General features: G+C 34.3%; 1 pseudogene; it reads right to left on the bottom strand.

The window, feature by feature from the left end:
- Nucleotides 1-5,135: 5,135 nt before the first annotated feature.
- Nucleotides 5,136-14,037, bottom strand: LOC124445220 (annotated as a pseudogene).
- Nucleotides 14,038-18,079: the final 4,042 nt, after the last annotated feature.

The raw sequence follows: 18,079 nt of genomic DNA, 5'->3' as shown, positions 1-18,079 counted from the left end.
TTTGGGTAGTAAACATTTTGGTAATGAATCATATCTCGTCATGAATTTTTTGCTGTAGATCATGTTTGTTTATGCATACAGTATCATCTATTATATGGTAGGAAAAATATCAAAAAATTGATGTTGTTATTTATTTTTTTTATAAGTCGTCCGCCGTGTCTTTTAACGAGGGACAACATGAAGAAAATCAACCAGTCAGCTTAAAGCTTTTTTTATACTTTGCTTACTAAATATTTATCTATTTCTAAATCTTGTGTATGAATAGGAATACCAAAACATATTTTCTAAATTTTAGATAGAAACGGAGTTTTTTTTCATAAACTTTTTAAAACTGTTTATTCCGTCGAAAATTACGAATACAAATATCTAATTACAAAAACAAAAAAGTAGCACGGATCTGCTGATAACAACTAAATTAGAATTACATTTGCCTATGCTTCAATCTTAAGTTTGATCATAAAATGTTCTGTCCTTATAAGAAACAAGCCAAAATAATGTCTTCTAGGTGAATGATTCTCTTTAAACGACTGCACCCTTACATTCTTTCATTGTTTACAAAAATCCATGTCGATGTTGCCTTCGTAGCTTCAAGCAAAACGTAAGATGCAGAAACAGAATATAGAGCTTATAGCAATTTAACCATCATGAATTTCAATGCTACAGCATTAATGTTTCATCTAAACTGGAAATCTAATCATAAATTATCATATCTTAATATCTACTTACCTTTTGTCTTCAGACAATTTCCCAACGATAATGAAGCCAATTTAACGATTAGGTGATACACCAATAATCATTAAACATTTAACATACACGACAAATTTCTTTATAGAGCAATTATGTTTAGGCATACTTTATGAGTATTGTGCTCCTACGAAATTATACACCAATTATGTTGAAAAGCAAGCGTTCAATATTAATCTTGCAGCATGTGCTTCCATCTGTTCCGTTGATATGTTCATTGCAATTCAATTTTAGAAAAATATTTCTCAACTAATAAAGGAGAATTTTACAAAAATGATCCACGATGTGTAACTTTTATAGTTTTCAAATTAAGTTCGTAGCTTCAAGCAAAAACTTAAGATGCAAAAACAGAATATAGAGCTTATAGCAATTTAACCATCATGAATTTCAATGCTACTGCATTAATGTTTCATCTAAACTGGAAATCTAATCATAAATTATCATATCTTAATATCTACTTACCTTTTGTCTTCAGACAATTTCCCAACGATAATGAAGCCAATTTAACGATTCGGTGATACACCAATAATCATTAAACATTTAAAATACACGACAAATTTCTTTAGAGCAAACATGTTTAGGCATACTTTATGAGTATTGTGCTCCTACGAAATTATACACCAATTATGTTGAAAAGCAAGCGTTCAATATTAATCTTGCAGCATGTGCTTCCATCTGTTCCGTTGATATGTCCATTGCAATTCAATTTTAGTAAAATATTTCTCAACTAATAAAGGAGAATTTTACAAAAATGATCCACGATGTATAACTTTTATACTTTTCACATTTTCTCAACCACCTATAACTTGATGAAATGTTACAAGTATAGAAAAATTTTCTGTCCTCTATTCAAAATTCGTTACCGATATTGGTTTCTGCGACCCCCCCGCCCTCCTCCAACAAAAAAAATTGACAGCGCGCCATTGTACCATATGCTTGCCCTAGTGATGAATGATAACTTATACAATAAACGATAAAAGAGCACTATGGAGAAAGTCTTATGAGTGAAAACATATAAATATTATCATTATAAATCTTATTTTGACTGTCGTTACTGCAAACGTGTGACTTCTTGGGACTTTGGATATTTAAATATATATGGCAACAATTTTTCCTATTTTACGCTACTTACTTTTTGCTAGAAATGAGCACTTTTATTTCTGTTAATGAAATAATACAAATCATAGTCATATTACCAATTATCATGTTTATATTATAAAAGGAAAACTTTTAAATACTACGAAAATGTCAAATATTAAATATATCCAAACGGATACCTGCTTGAAAAGGAACGCTACAATCTTTCGAATTAAAACTCATTCATGTTATTCCAGTAATCTTTTCACTAAATAAACTCTTAGCTCAGACAACTCATCTACTATCTCGTTAAGTTAGAAGAAGCATAAACTCAAATCAAACTTTAAGCATCTTCATCGGAGATGCCTCTCTTCTAAGAATACATGAAGAGAATTGGACCGTTTGAAATACAATTCATAAATTCTTGGTCATTGGCTCACTGACAACTGGCAAAAGCAATAATTTAAAAATCCTTAGGTTATTTGCTGATTAATGAATGGAATTTTTACTTTTTATTATCTGCTTCAAGTAACGGACAAAAAGGATGAAACATACTACGACAAACAAAGACATCTTGCAAACTCAACATAGCTATGAGTTCCATGGAAAAAATCAAGACACAATAATTCATTTGGTGATATTTTGACTCTATAAATTGTCTCCTGGGAAATGTTAACAACAAATGCAATATAAAGAATCTAGGTCCGAATGAAAATTAAAAAACAAATTACTTTAAAATCGGTTTTAGTTTATAAAATAAACTAAGACATAACAAGTAAATTTAATGTACTTCATAAAACCTCTAAACATCCATGTTTGAAGTTCAGAAGTTAGTTGTTTGAAAGTACTGCAATTTTTTATGATATAATTTAGTTTATATTGCAATAAGTGTTCATTGTCCTTTGCCTAAAATTTAAAAATTTAACCTAAAAAATTCGTATATTTTCAAAATATATAAGATCAATGCAGATCACGATTCTGAGAAATAAACCAAATATTTCCCTTCAGCGTTTCAGTTTAAAATTAAGATTTATTTTTTAGAGATGATTTCTTATCTGTAGCTTGATCAAAAATGATTACGCGACTACAAATAATCATCCAAGTTAGTCAGCTTAAACTTCAATTAAAAAAAACGTTTACTTTGTGATTTGTAACTAACTCAAAATCCTAAAGTCGCCTCAAATCGTTGATGGATATCAGTGGAATACAAAACATGAGGACCTAGAGAGACATTATGAAACATGTACGTTTGGCAATAATTCATAACATGAAATCATTAGTACGTAACAATTAATGATTTCTAAACTATAATTATCACAACACATAAATTTTATAGGGGTTGCTCCTTATACTACATTGGTGAAATTAGTTTAAATTGGCTTATAACTATTTGAAACAAACAAAGTGTAAAATGCTGTTTTCCCATGGTGTAGAGACTTTCATGTTGCCAACCATGGTGTAGAAACTTGCATTGAGCCAACCATGGTGTAGAAACTTACATTGTGCCAGACATGGAGTAGAAACTTGCATTGTGCCAACCATGGTGTAGAAGAAACTTGCATTGTGCCAACCATGGTGTAGAAGAAACTTGCATTGTGCCAACCATGGTGTAGAAGAAACTTGCATTGTGCCAACCATGGTGTAGAAGAAACTTGCATTGTGCCAACCATGGTGTAGAAACTTGCATTGCGCCAACCATGGTGTAGAAGAAACTTGCATTGTGCCAACCATGGTGTAGAAGAAACTTGCATTGTGCCAACCATGGTGTAGAAGAAACTTGCATTGTGCCAACCATGGTGTAGAAATTTACATGGTGTTAATCATGATGTATAGACTTGCATTGTGCCAACCATGGTGTAGAAGAAACTTGCATTGTGCCAACCATGGTGTAGAAGAAACTTGCATTGTGCCAACCATGGTGTAGAAGAAACTGCATTGTGCCAACCATGGTGTAGAATTGCCAACCATGGAAAACTTGCATTGTGCCAACCATGGTGTAGAAGAAACTTGCATTGTGCCAACCATGGTGTGCCAACCATGGCATTGTGCCAACCATGGTGTAGTAACTTGCATTGCCAACCATGGTGTAGAAGAAACTGCATTGTAGAAGCCAACCATGGTGTAGAAAACTTGCATTGCGCCAACCATGGTGTAGAAGAAACTTGCATTGCCAACCATGATGTAGAAGGAACTTGCATTGTGCCAACCATGGTGTAGAAGAAACTTGCATTGCGCCAACCATGGTGTAGAAGAAACACTTGTGCCAACCATGATGAAGAATTGCATTGTGCCAACCATGGTGTAGAAGAAACTTGCATTGTGCCAACCATGGTGTAGAAACTTGCATTGTGCCAACCATGGTGTAGAAGCAACATGATGTAGAAACTTGTTAGAAACTGGTGTGAAACCATTGTAGAAATTGAATTGCCAAATGGTGTAGAAACTTGTATTGTGAATGGTAAGCATTGTGCCAACCATGGTGTAGAAACTTGCATTGTGCCAACCATGGTGTAGAAACTTGTATTGTGCCAAACATGGTGTGTAGAAGAAACTTGCATTGTGCCAACCATGGTGTAGAAACTTGCATTGTGTTAATCATGATGTATAGACTTGCATTGTGCCAACCATGGTGTAGAAACTTGCATTGCGCCAACCATGGTGTAGAAGAAACTTGCATTGTGTTAATCATGATGTATAGACTTGCATTGTGCCAACCATGGTGTAGAAGAAACTTGCATTGTGCCAACCATGATGTAGAAGGAACTTGCATTGTGCCAACCATGGTGTAGAAGAAACTTGCATTGTGCCAACCATGATGTAGAAACTTGCATTGTGCCAACCATGATGTAGAAACCTGCATTGTGCCAACCATGGTGTAGAAGAAACTTGCATTGTGCCAACCATGGTGTAGAAACTTGCATTGCCAACCATGGTGTAGAAGAAACTTGCATTGTGCCAACCATGATGTAGAAGGAACTTGCATTGTGCCAACCATGGTGTAGAAGAAACTTGCATTGTGCCAACCATGATGTAGAAACTTGCATTGTGCCAACCATGATGTAGAAACCTGCATTGTGCCAACCATGGTGTAGAAGAAACTTGCATTATGCCAACCATGGTGTAGAAGAAACTTGCATTGTGCCAACCATGGTGTAGAAGAAACTTGCATTGTGCCAACCATGGTGTAGAAATTTACATGGTGTTAATCATGATGTATAGACTTGCATTGTGCCAACCATGGAAGTTTGTGATTTACATGGGTTTTAAGAAAGGTAAGTCCGTCCAAATAACTTAGCTTTCCTTCACCTGTGGTATTAACGATTTCAGAAAGTTTACCAAATTGTTGATTTTCAACAAAATATAAGAAGGTGATATTTTGCAATACTTAAAATTCTTCAATTGGCAGTTCATACGTATCTTCGTTTCCAATTCACAAAATAATGTAAACAATATGCTTCAAACAATGGACTCTATCTTCTCAGGCTTTTGAACATCTTTAGTGTCGTTGTGATTTGTCGCTGTCATATTTTCTAATCTTATTGCGTCTTCATTCTTATAAGATGCTCCTTTTCGTGGAGAGGTATCGTCTGCTAGCCTTTCGTAAGAACCAGCATCTTTTAATTTCTGTGTTGATGGTTCAACAGCAACTTCAGGTAAAGGAACTGTAGATGCCGTGTATGCATCTGTGGGAGGGGTGGGTAATGGTGCATAGGAGTCATAGCTAAAAATGAACATAATATATTGTGAAAGTTAACTATAGAGTAAATATTCTTCAATAAAAACATGCTTACGTTGTAAATAGTAAGAGAACTGTACATAAAGAGAGTACTAACCCATGTAATTTATTGGAAATGAGCAATGGTTGTAAGTAATAATCAGATTTTTTTTTCAATAATTCATCTTTCTCCCTTGCCGCCTCAATCTCCTCAGCACTTGCTTCAATGTGTAAATATGGATTCGTCTAAAAATGATGAAATAACATTGAAAACAGGAGCTGTGTAATAAAGGCAGTATGATAAATAGCTGACCAAAGACATTGTATAAACAGCAATGATCACTAGAGAATACAATCAAGAATTGCAAACATATGCAGGTTCACTTGAGCACAAGAATCAAATGAATTCAGGGTAAGGGGAAGTATCTTCAATTATTGTAACGTATACTTAAGTAATATTAAATAGCGCAGATTATGTCGACATAAAAAACTAGATTTTTCAATTTCAATCTTAAACTGTTTTAGCATGTATATTTAGACACAAATAATTTACGGAGAACTCAATAGAGTCTTAATCATACATACAACAAATATAAATACGTATATGTACATGTACAACAATGTCCTCTATATATGTTTAAAGCACTACATCTTGCAGAGAGGAGAATGATGGTGTAATAAATTTCAATTCAATTGAAGTTAGAACCATACCTTTTCCATATGTCGTTCCAATATTCTTCCAAAATGCTCTACCAAATTGGAAAATGTTGGTCTATTTTGTGGTTGTTCCTGCCAACAATCTCTCATGATTGTATAGATTTCCAACGGACATTTATTGGGTTGTGGCATACGTTTTTCTTGGTTTAAAAAATCCAGCAATTGTTCAGCTGGTAGATCAGGATAAAGCGTACCTCCAAGAGTCATCATCTCCCACAGTAGAACACCGAACGACCAACTAAAGATAGTGAACCAAAATGTGTCAACTAACATACGTTAGGAATAAATGGAATAAAAAACATTCTATGAATAAAGTTGAAAAAACCTGCATGTCAAAATAACATATTTATAACTTACACATCACTTTGATGAGTATATACGCGATCAAATAAAGATTCTACAGCCATCCATTTTACAGGTAACATATCACTGGATGTCTTTACATAAACATCGCTTTTATATATATCTCGTGCGAGACCAAAATCTGATATTTTCATGACGTATTCTTCAGCAACAAGAATATTACGGGCAGCAAGATCACGATGTATTAACTGAAAATAATTAAAGATTATAAATCTTCTATCAATGTTCTAGTTTTTAATACAAACTATTGTGAAAGCAATGAGCGTTAGTTACTTATGAATAGTTATTATAGGATTAGAAATTGTTTTTAAATTCATAAACTTCATGTAAGATCGGTTAAATAAATGTATTTTATGAAATGTTTACATGATAATTTTTACCTTGCGTAAAGCAAGAAACTCCATTCCTTTGGCAATTTGAAAAGCAGCACCAACAATATCAATTAAAGTAAACTCTTTCTCTGGATCATAAATTTTCTTTCCCAGGTACTTTCATAAAAGATCTTTTGGATCTTAAAAATGTCAGCAAGTTTCCATGAGGACAAAATTCTAAGATTACATAAAGTTGCCGTCCCTTCGTACAAGCGCCGAGTAAATTAACGATATTTTTATTTTCACCAATGTGAATCATTATTTTCAGTTCCTCTGCTAAATCACGTATTTCGCTTTCTGTTGCATGAGCTACAGGAACAACAAAGTTTTTTTTCAAAAGAGAACAACAAAAACTCAAAATTTCAATGTTTGTAAAATAACACATAATTTTCTCAATAGTAATTTTCACCTTTAACAGTTTTTACAGCAACAATGGCATGGGTTGAATTAGGCTGTAAATGGTCTTTCTTTTTAGGTCTTTGACTTGCCCTTAAAGCACGACGTATTTTCGATCTTCTCTTACCAGCAATGCTGCTTTTATCGCGTGGATTTAAAGCAAAAATTCCCATTGCTTCAGCTTTGTAAACTTCTCCAAAGGCTCCTGCACCAAGACGATCACCCATAACGAGTCTTTCAAAAGGAAATTCCCAATCAGAGTCGTACGGTAAATTCATACTTTGCTCATTAAGCGTTATACTGGGGTCTATCTGAAACAAAGTTAGAAGAAAACACAATGAAACGAGCTTACCGTTAAACTAAAAAAGAAAAAAAAGTTGTGACATTTGTTACAGTTCGTGTATGTAAAAATAGATGCTTGTATAGGACTTACGACTGAGATGTTAAAAACTCACTGAATAATTTCCAGTACGTAGAAAATACTGACGTTTGTAGAATGATAATTTTTGTTTTTGTTTTCTATAGAGAACAATGATGATAATTAATATGATGACTATGGAAACACCAATAACTATCCCTGGGATGTAAAAGTTTTATTAAATATTTATTAAATCTTCTATATACTAACCTAAGGAGGTTTTACACAACACTGCTGGAGTTCAATGCAAAGGCTCCTTAAATAATGGGCATACTTATTTACATTTACGTATATTTAAATTTCGTAATGAATTCTGTTCATTCACCCTAACAACAAAAAAATTCCTAAACATATATGTAGCTAAATTTAATATAATTGTCCTTAACTAACTCAAGGTAATAGAATGACTTTAATAAATGTTAGTTGATTCGTTCTGTTTTATTTTATTTTAATCATAAGTTAATCGATCTGGTGCTCTTCTTCTTCTTTCCGAACGTCGTAATTGCGACGACTGCTGTTCAACACTCTCATCATATGAATTTGTTCCTCTCGCTTCTTCCGTTGGCGTAGATATCTCTATTTTTGCGTCTTCTGTGGGACGTATTGTAGTGTCTTGAACTTCTATTGGAGGGGCAGAAGTTGTTGTACCGTCTTGAAATCCTAGGTCTCCTTGAGGTGTTAAGTATTTTGTTGATACGGTATCCTCTCTTCCATCAGCGTGTCGAATGTGAGCATATTGAGGGTTTGCTTGTATTAGATGTACTTCGTCCACTAATGGTTCAAACTTTGAATTTCGCGCTTGACGTTTTAATAGAACCTTTCCTGGTGTAGCTAACCATGAAGGGACAGACACCCCGCTCGTTGACTTACGTTGAAAAGAAAATAATCGTTCATGAGGAGTAGCGTTTGTAGCCGTACATAACAAGGACCTAATCGAATGGAGTGCATCCAGCATCACCTCTTGCCAGTGGTTAATGGGTAGATTTTTCGATCGTAAAGCGAGGCAAACTGTTTTCCACAACGTTCCATTGAATTTTTCTACTTGGCCATTTCCTGCAGGATTATAACTTGTTGTTCTACTACTTGAAATACCCTTCTGTAAGAGAAAACTCTTTAGTTCAGCACTCATAAATCCTGACCCTCGGTCAGAATGAATGTACGTAGGCATACCAAAAACCGAGAATAATTCTGATAGACAAGCAACAATAGTCCGAGCGCTAACATCTTCACATGGGAACGCAAATGGGAATCTAGAATACTCATCTATGATAGTCAATATATATCGTTTCTTGTCCGTACTAGGCAGCGGACCTTTAAAATCTAGGTTCAGTCTTTCAAACGGCTGTGTTGCTTTTATCAGATGTGACTGTGCAGGTCGATAGTATTGGGGTTTACATTCTCGGCAGTCTCTACATGATTCGGTCATGCGCTTAATTTCTTCTATCGAAAATGGTAAATTTCGGCTTTTTTACAAAGTGAGTCATGCGAGATACTCCAGGATGACACAGTGCTTTATGAAGTTCGAAAAGTTTATCCAGTGTAAGCGACATAACCTTCACTCTCGATAAGGTATCCGCTGGTATATTTTCTTCTCCTGTTCTATATACTATGTCAAAATCATACATAGAAAGTTCCAATCTCCACCGCATTATTTTATCGTTCTTAATCTTACCATGACGTTTCAAATTGAACATATAAGCTACTGACCTCTGATCCGTTACTAGTTTGAAATGTTTACCTGTTAGATAATGTTTCCACCTACGAACGGCCTCCACGATAGCAGCTGCTTCCTTTTCTACTGACGAGTGTTTTAGTTCTGAACCATTTAGTGCTCTTGAGAAGAATGCTACTGGTCGTCCTTGTTGATTTAATGTCGCTGAAAGTGCAAATTCTGATGCATCGGTCTCTATTTGGAAAGGATAAGATTCATCAATTGATCCTACTACAGCATTCTCAATATCATTTTTCAGTAAATCAAACGCTTGCAACGCATCATTTGATAATGGAAAAGCTAAATTGTGAGACAAAGGTCTAATTTTAGTTGAAAAATCTTTAATCCATTGGGAGTAATATGAAAACAAACCAATGACACGCCTTTGAGCTTTTGCATCACGTGGGGCTGGCAGCTCCCGCAAAGGTTTTAGTCTCTCCGGATCTGGCTTAATCTCTCCTTGAGATACAACACTTCCGAGTATACTAATTGAAGTTACCGAAAAAACGCACTTGCTTTCATTAAATGTTAGGTTACGCTTCCTCGCTGCTTTCATAAAAAGTTCCAAATTTTTATCATGATGCTCCTGATTGTAACCGCATATAGTAATATTGTCTAAATACGCGAAAGTATCTTCTAAAGCTTCTTCGGATATGAAAGTATCCATTGATCGTTGAAAGGCCGCCGCTCCATTAGTTACACCAAATGGGATTTTACGGAACTGATAAAGTCGATGGTTAGCTTCAAAAGCCGTGTACTTTCTCTCTTTATTTTTGATAGGTACTTGACGGTATGCACTTTTAAGATCTACAGTGCTAAAGACACTATATTGGGCAACTGCGTTTACTGTGTCATCTATTCTTGGCATCGGATAAGCGTCCAACTGAGTAAACTTATTAATTGTTTCAGAGTAATCGATTACTAGTCTTTTCTTTTGTCTTTCGTTCTTGGTTACAACGACTTGGGCTCTCCAGGGAGAGTCACTTTCTTCAATAATCCCTTCTTCAAGCAATTTCGACACTTCCGTTGCGATGAACGCTCTGTCCTCGGCACTGTATCTTCGTGATTTTGCAGCTACAGGTCTACAATCTTCAGACAAAAATTGAAACAACGGCGGTGGCCCTATATTTATAGTTGATAAACCACATATCGTTAAAGAGGGCGATTTTCTCCCATACTCAACAATTATGCTTTCATGTTTTTCCTGCCAATTTTGTCCTAATATCACGTTCGTACATAAATTTGTTAAGACAAACAGTTTTACTTTCGCATACTCTCGCTCTTTAAGTATAATATCGGCAAGACAATAGCCTTGAATTTTAGAAGAAAACGAGGATGCAGCCATTGTTACTTTCTCTTGAGTTGTATAAACGTTCAATCCCAGATTACTTGCAACTTTAGGATGTATAAAATTATGCGTACTTCCCGAATCAATTAGAGCTTCGCAAGATTTTCCATTAATCAAGACATCAATACAGGCTTTCTTTAGTGACTTTGCTACTGTATGTTTAGTTGATGCTAATGCTATATACGAGGCCTGAGGAGCGACCGATTTACATACTCTTTGGAAATGTCCTTTCTTTTTACATTTATAACAATAGGCGTCTTTAGCCGGGCATGCGGAACGATGGTGTGGTCGATTATCGCAGAAGAAACATTTCGCTGATCTAGAAGAGGCGGCAACGTACCTTTCTATGCCGTTGTTCTCTCGATGTCCGTCAGATTGATCAGTTTTATCTTGGTTTTCGAATGCCCGTTGATTAATAAACGAATTCTCCCCGTCCTTGTTTGATAGAGCAGCCGCTGTTATTGGAATTCCGTCTGCATAAGTTTCAGAAGTTCTCTGTGCTGTATCTAAGGCTCGGGCTTGATCAAAAGCTGTCTGAAGGTCTAATGTTTTATTCTCAAGAAGACGTTGGCGGATGTTAGTTGAAAAGACCTGCTATAAACGCGTCTCGTACAGCTTCGTCTCGATATTGATTGGATGTCACGCTACGAAAATTACAATCTTTGCTTAGCGATTTTAATTCTTGCAAATACTCATCCAGGCTCTCGCCAGATTGTTGTTTACGAGTAGCTAACTTATGTCGCGAAAATATCTCATTAGGAACCTTAACATAGAGATTTTTTAACAATTCTATAGCTTCCTCGTAGGTTGTCGCTTCACAGAAAAGTTGATAAACGTCGGCAGAAACATAATTGACTAGAACCATTAATTTGTTCACTTCTTCGTTAGGTATAGCAGCTACAAAATTTTGGAAAGTAGCAAACCAGTGCAACCACGATCTAGCAGCGTCTTGAGCGTTAGGATTGGTGTCAAAACGTTGTGGTCTTATAACTTTCTCCATCACAGCATAAGATGCGGAAGACACTTGATAGGATTGACTAGTGGGAGCACCAAGATTCTGAGTGTTGTGTAAATTGATGTAAAAGTTTTATTAAATATTTATTAAATCTTCTATATACTAACCTAAGGAGGTTTTACACAACACTGCTGGAGTTCAATGCAAAGGCTCCTTAAATAATGGGCATACTTATTTACATTTACGTATATTTAAATTTCGTAATGAATTCTGTTCACCCTGCAATGGTTCCTGGTGTTGTACCATCGTCGTTTTGGATCGTCGGTGTAGGATCTACACAAAAAACAGAAGTTAAAAATATTTAGGTATTTGCATGGCCCATGGCCCATGTTCTGTCTAGGAATTTGAAATACGCATTCTAAATCAATGATTTTAATGCAGCTGGAACTACTAAATTTGAGACAAAGGTGCTAATTGTAAAATTCATATTCTAATACACAACTTCGCCGCATGAAGAAAAATACTCATAAGTGCAAAAGTCAATATAACACATCCCTAAATGAAAATCTGCAAATCCTGCTAAATCATAAAACAAAATCTCCAACCAACCTTGAGGTCGAAGTCTTAGTGACAACAAACGCTTCTCTGTAATACCAAACGAGTTCCATGCCTTACAAGAATAATTTCCGATGTAAGATTTATTCATTTTTTCAACTGTCATAACTATTTCCTTCTTTGCTATAGCTGTGAGCTTCACATCACTATCGATAGAAATCCATTGTACCCAAGGTGTAGGATTACCGCTAGCCACACAACTAAACGTTTTCTTTTCATTGGCAAAAAGACTTTCATCTCTTAAAGTTGATGGTTCGTCGATCTTTGGTTTACCTAAATAAAAATTGCACAACTATTCTTACAACATTTTCATATGAACCTTGTTGAAGGACGTATATACTTTCATTGCAACACAATGAAACTTTATCATTTAGAAAATCTAACAGTGTAAACATTGTCAACCTACCAGTAACATTAAGATAAACAGTTGCTGTGACGTTTCCTAACTGGTTTTTTGCAAAGCATGTGTAGTTTCCCGAATGTGAAATATCAACGCCACAAATAATAAGAGTTGTTCCATCATTCTTCAAGTAATAGTTAGGAACTTGGGTTTTACAATTTGTGATTATAACACGACCAATTTCTTCACCATTTCTTGACCATGTTACTGTGGGTCGAGGATTACCTGACACATAACAAATCAACTCTGCGTCTTTATCTTTATCCTTATTCACTGTAGAATCTTTCATCTGATAAATTACAGGAGGATATATTCCTGTAGAATAGTAAAACGAAAAATTTGTTTGAATTGCAAACAGTATGGATGTGATTCGCAAACAAACATTTACTGTAGGTAGCCAAACACATCGACATTTTCTATCAAACCTAAGTAAATAAGAGTTAATCGTACTTATTGCGAACGTTTTTAACCACAAAGTATAATTTATATATAATCGCTTAGGATAATCGTTTGTTAAAATTTCAACTCAATGTTTTACAAAAATTATTAAGTTTTAGTTTCATTTTGAAGACATTTTAAAAGGTCAACTGTCATACTGTATTTATATGGCAATCAAAGAAAACCTATGCAAAAAAGATACATAAGTGGTTAATAACCTTTTAAATTCAAAGAAAAATAATATCAAAATTTCACACGTTTAGATAGTTCATGCTAAGATAAAAGTATGTTCCTTGTGTTAAACAGCGAGAATTCGCAATATTTTTTACGAACTTTTTTATGTTTTGGTGATAAAATTTCAAAGCAACTAACCTCGTACATTCAACGTTACAGCAGCATATTCATTACTGAGAGCATTTTTTTCACTACATCTGTAAGTTCCAGAATCAATGATGTTGATATTTCGTATTTTCATTGTAACACTACGATATTGAGGATTTCTACTTATGGTGATGTTTGTTCTTTCATTATTTATCACTTCACGACCAGGATTTTGTTTGTAAAACGCAATATTAGCACGAATCGAAACATCTACTCTGCAAATTACCATAAAGTCCTCGTTTTCATTTAAAATTACATCCCCAGAAGGAAAAACATTAAAGGGATCATCTCCTAAAAGAAAGAAACGAAACGTTTCACCATCAATCAATGTAATAATAATAAACAATATTTACCATGTAAACAAAAAGAAAATCTTACCGAATCGCATAAACCTAAACATTCTACTGTCATTTCCATGAATGTTTTGAGCAAAACATCTGAACAACATTGAAGCTTGTTTAGCAGTCGCGGGTATCTTTAAAACACTTTCATATTGTAGTTTGTGTTTTCCTTTTTTAAACGAAGACTTATACTGTGAAGAGATCCAGTTATTCGAGACAGGTTCATTGTTGCTAACAATCTGTTGATCCCAAGTTATATTTGGTCTTGGAATAGACCATCTTATCATACATTTAATCTCGCCTTCAGTGTTGTGTCGTGCTGTAAAATATTCACTATTTCTTCTGCTGATGGATGGTGGCACTGAAAAAATTGGTAACATGAATCAACTCATTACTAATAAGAAAAACCCACTTAGGTTTTGCAAAATGTGGGTTTAGCTAAGAGGGTTTAGCAAAGTTTTACAAAATGATCATCACTGACCACAACTGAATGTTTATGACACAGACGTTTATGAACCATACAGATTATGCATAATACAAGAGGCTGCATTGCTGAAGAATTAGGAGGATGCAGAGTTGGGGGTAGGGGTGTGGCAAATTTAGGTCCCGCATGTATCGCTTAGTAAACACGAAGGACCCAAATAAACTTTTGCCATCTGTTTCGAGTTTCGGATTTTTTTCCAATCTCGAGTGTAAGTGTTTTCTTGTTTTTTTTCTTTTGTCTTAAAATCAAGAAATTTTATCAATTTAAAGAGTTAGTATATATCTGTTACATAATAATTATGTGTTTTTTATGGCCTCCGTATTCTTTATATGTTTTCATTAAACTATAAGCGATGAAAACATATGTCGTTCTTCCGTATTCTTCTGTTTTTACAACTCCATTTTTACGGTATAAATGGTAAATATATGTTTTTTGAAGTCTATTAGCAGTTGAATTAAAACGAAAAAAGCTTTTTTATCAAGCAACACTCACGACTTGACAAGAGACCAAATTTAAATAGCCAATTTGTTTTTCAAAGGCCAATGAAATTTAAAAAGGCCAAAATCGAGTTCATAACCTGTCTCAAAAATACCAAACATACAACACAAAGTTGCAACTGAAATTGTTAAGTAATGATAGCATAATATAATAATAGTTGCTGAACGTATGTCAAAATTGATCATGCATGTTTTGCATAAACAAATAGGTGGATACTGTGCAGTTGCATCCGATCCGGATGTGGTCAATACACATATTATACATGTGGTGATGCACTAGGTACTTCCAAAGCAGACGGCATATTACTATAAACAGGTGTTTCTCAAGGCAGTACCCTAGCCCAGAGCCGAAACTAAAACGTTAATTGGGGGTGAATATTTACATATTCAGCACTGCCGGAATTTCAAAAATATTCAATATAAATTTGAAATTTAAAACATCTCTATTAGTAAGACATGCTCTTAACTGCATAACAAATTAGTAATACAGTGGTGGAAAGACTATAGCATTTCATTTACTCACGGATTTCAAGACGAAGCTGAGGACAAAGCAACAAAACAGAATATGAGACTAAAGTAGCTGAGCGCAATCATGTTCATCTAGCTTCACTTTAGTAAGAAATAACCGAGAATTGCTGCGTTAACTTTAAGGAGACCACGCCAATGCTTTAGTTGTAATGTTTGCTTAAAAAATATAACAATTGCGAAATGATCACAATTTTGAGCTGATAAAATTTGTTTGTAACAAAACGATAATTTCAACTATAATTGAGCTAAAGCTACATTTTTACTATGATTTTTACGAATGAACTTCGACTTCTTACATTGAAATTTTGTACTCGCATTCCTAGTTCAACTTAAATTGATGAATTCATTTTTCAGGTAGATCAACGTTTTGACATGCATGACATAATTCAACTTTATATTGAAGTCAAAACGATGTCTAGTGTGCTTATCGGGACTCCTCTTCTTTATGTAATTAAAATTCCAAAGTAATATGAGTGCATAATTGACGAAAAACCGCGAGTTGTATCTTTCCCAAACAACTTATTCTATATATATGATCGATATGTTCATACCAATTTCCAAACATGGTTATACTTACTTCCAACGTTAATACGAACATAGCATGTTGAAGTTTTTCCACCATACAGAAAGTGCTTGTACGGAATTTCGTGCTGTCCTATTGAGAACGACTGTGGAGAACTAATGTTCGGCTTTTCCTCTCCTTCTTTTATGTATTTATGAGGACAAGTGAAGTTTTCCGGTTCACTCCAAGATATATTTGCCACTCGTTTCACACGAATTGTTTTGATCCCTTTGCTCACGACATTTTTTGCACACCAACATTTACCTGAAAAATTTTATTTAATAAATAAAAATAGACATGCAGGGTCGTATTACTATATGTAGCAGGAGAGTGATGTATAACAAAGTCATTCGATCTGCATAAGAAACAGACCATGACAAGCTACATCCATTAACGATGAACGTAGCCACGGAATAAAACTGAAAAACAGTTTAATTTCTATTTTTTTAGACTAAAAAGCCAACGACTTAATCATTTGATCTTGCTAAACTTGACTCTTTAGTGAGGAAATCCATGTTTCTGATACAGCAATGTTACCAATGTACGTAGGTCTGCAGTTTTGCATACGCAATAGATATGTAAAAAAATACAAGTATACCTTTTTCTACCTTAGGCTTTTGCAAATTAACTCTTCTTCAACAGTAAACTTTTTTATGAAAATACGTATGTAAAGGCAAATGTAAAATATATAGATTACCTTCAAGTGGACAAAATTCACTGAACATCCTGAATCGTTCCAAAAGATAATTTTTCTCTTCGATGCAACCATTAGTTAAAGACAAATTTCCGCACCTTTCTTCCGATTGATTTTTTTCTTGAACAAACACATTCCATTTATGTTCACAAAATTCAAACTTTTTGTTCCATCCCCATTTAACGGCACATTTAAGAGTCACGGCCAGCATCAACCACAAGATGACAACAAAACGCATCATTTTTTATCCTTAAAACTGCAATTGTATGAAAAATCATAGCTGCACAAGTTCGATGATAGAACACTGAAAACATACAACTATTATTATCGTAAATATCAAAATATCGAAGCATTTGGTTTATATTTGGTTTATCTGTTTTTTATTTGCTGATAGACGAAAACTTTAAATGCAAACCGCAACGCAGAAATTATATACGTCAATCCATACACATCTCCTTGTATCTCTCTTACAAGCGTGGAAATTAAGCCTCTTTTTTAGAATTTATTGGTTTTACAGCACACAAAAAAGTGGATTAGGAAATTGTTCTTGGAAATGAATAAGAAATTTGGGTAGTAAACATTTTTGTAATGAATCATATCTTCGTCATGAATTTTTTGCTGTAGATCATGTTTGTTTATGCATACAGTATCATCTATTATATGGTAGGAAAATATCAAAAATTGATGTTGTTATTTATTTTTTATAAGTCGTCCGCCGTGTCTTTTAACGAGGGACAACATGAAGAAAATTAACCAGTCAGCTTAAAGCTTTTTTTTATACTTTGCTTACTAAATATTTATCTATTTCTAAATCTTATGTATGAATAGGAGTAACAAAACATATTTTCTAAATTTTAGATAGAAACGGAGTTTTTTTTCATAAACGTTTTAAAACTGTTTATTCCGTCGAAAAATTACGAATACAAATATCTAATTACAAAAACAAAAAAGTAGCACGGATCTGCTGATAACAACTGAAGTAGAATTACATTTGCCTATGCTTTAATCTTAAGTTTGATCATAAAAATGTTCTGTCCTTATAAGAAACAAGCCCAAATAATGTCTTCTAGGTGAATGATTCTCTTTAAACGACTGCACCCTTACATTCTTTCATTGTTTACAAAAAATCCATGTCGATGTTGCCTTCGTAGCTTCAAGCAAAAACGTAAGATGCAGAAACAGAATATAGAGCTTATAGCAATTTAACCATCATGAATTTCAATGCTACAGCATTAATGTTTCATCTAAACTGGAAATCTAATCATAAATTATCATATCTTAATATCTACTTACCTTTTGTCTTCAGACAATTTCCCAACGATAA

This window comes from Xenia sp. Carnegie-2017, unplaced genomic scaffold (genome assembly GCF_021976095.1).
Source record: "Xenia sp. Carnegie-2017 unplaced genomic scaffold, XeniaSp_v1 HiC_scaffold_22, whole genome shotgun sequence".
In the NCBI taxonomy this organism is placed as follows: domain Eukaryota; kingdom Metazoa; phylum Cnidaria; class Anthozoa; order Malacalcyonacea; family Xeniidae; genus Xenia; species Xenia sp. Carnegie-2017.
The sequence above is the reverse complement of the archived record's forward strand: the minus strand, read 5'-3'. Positions and strand labels throughout refer to the sequence as shown.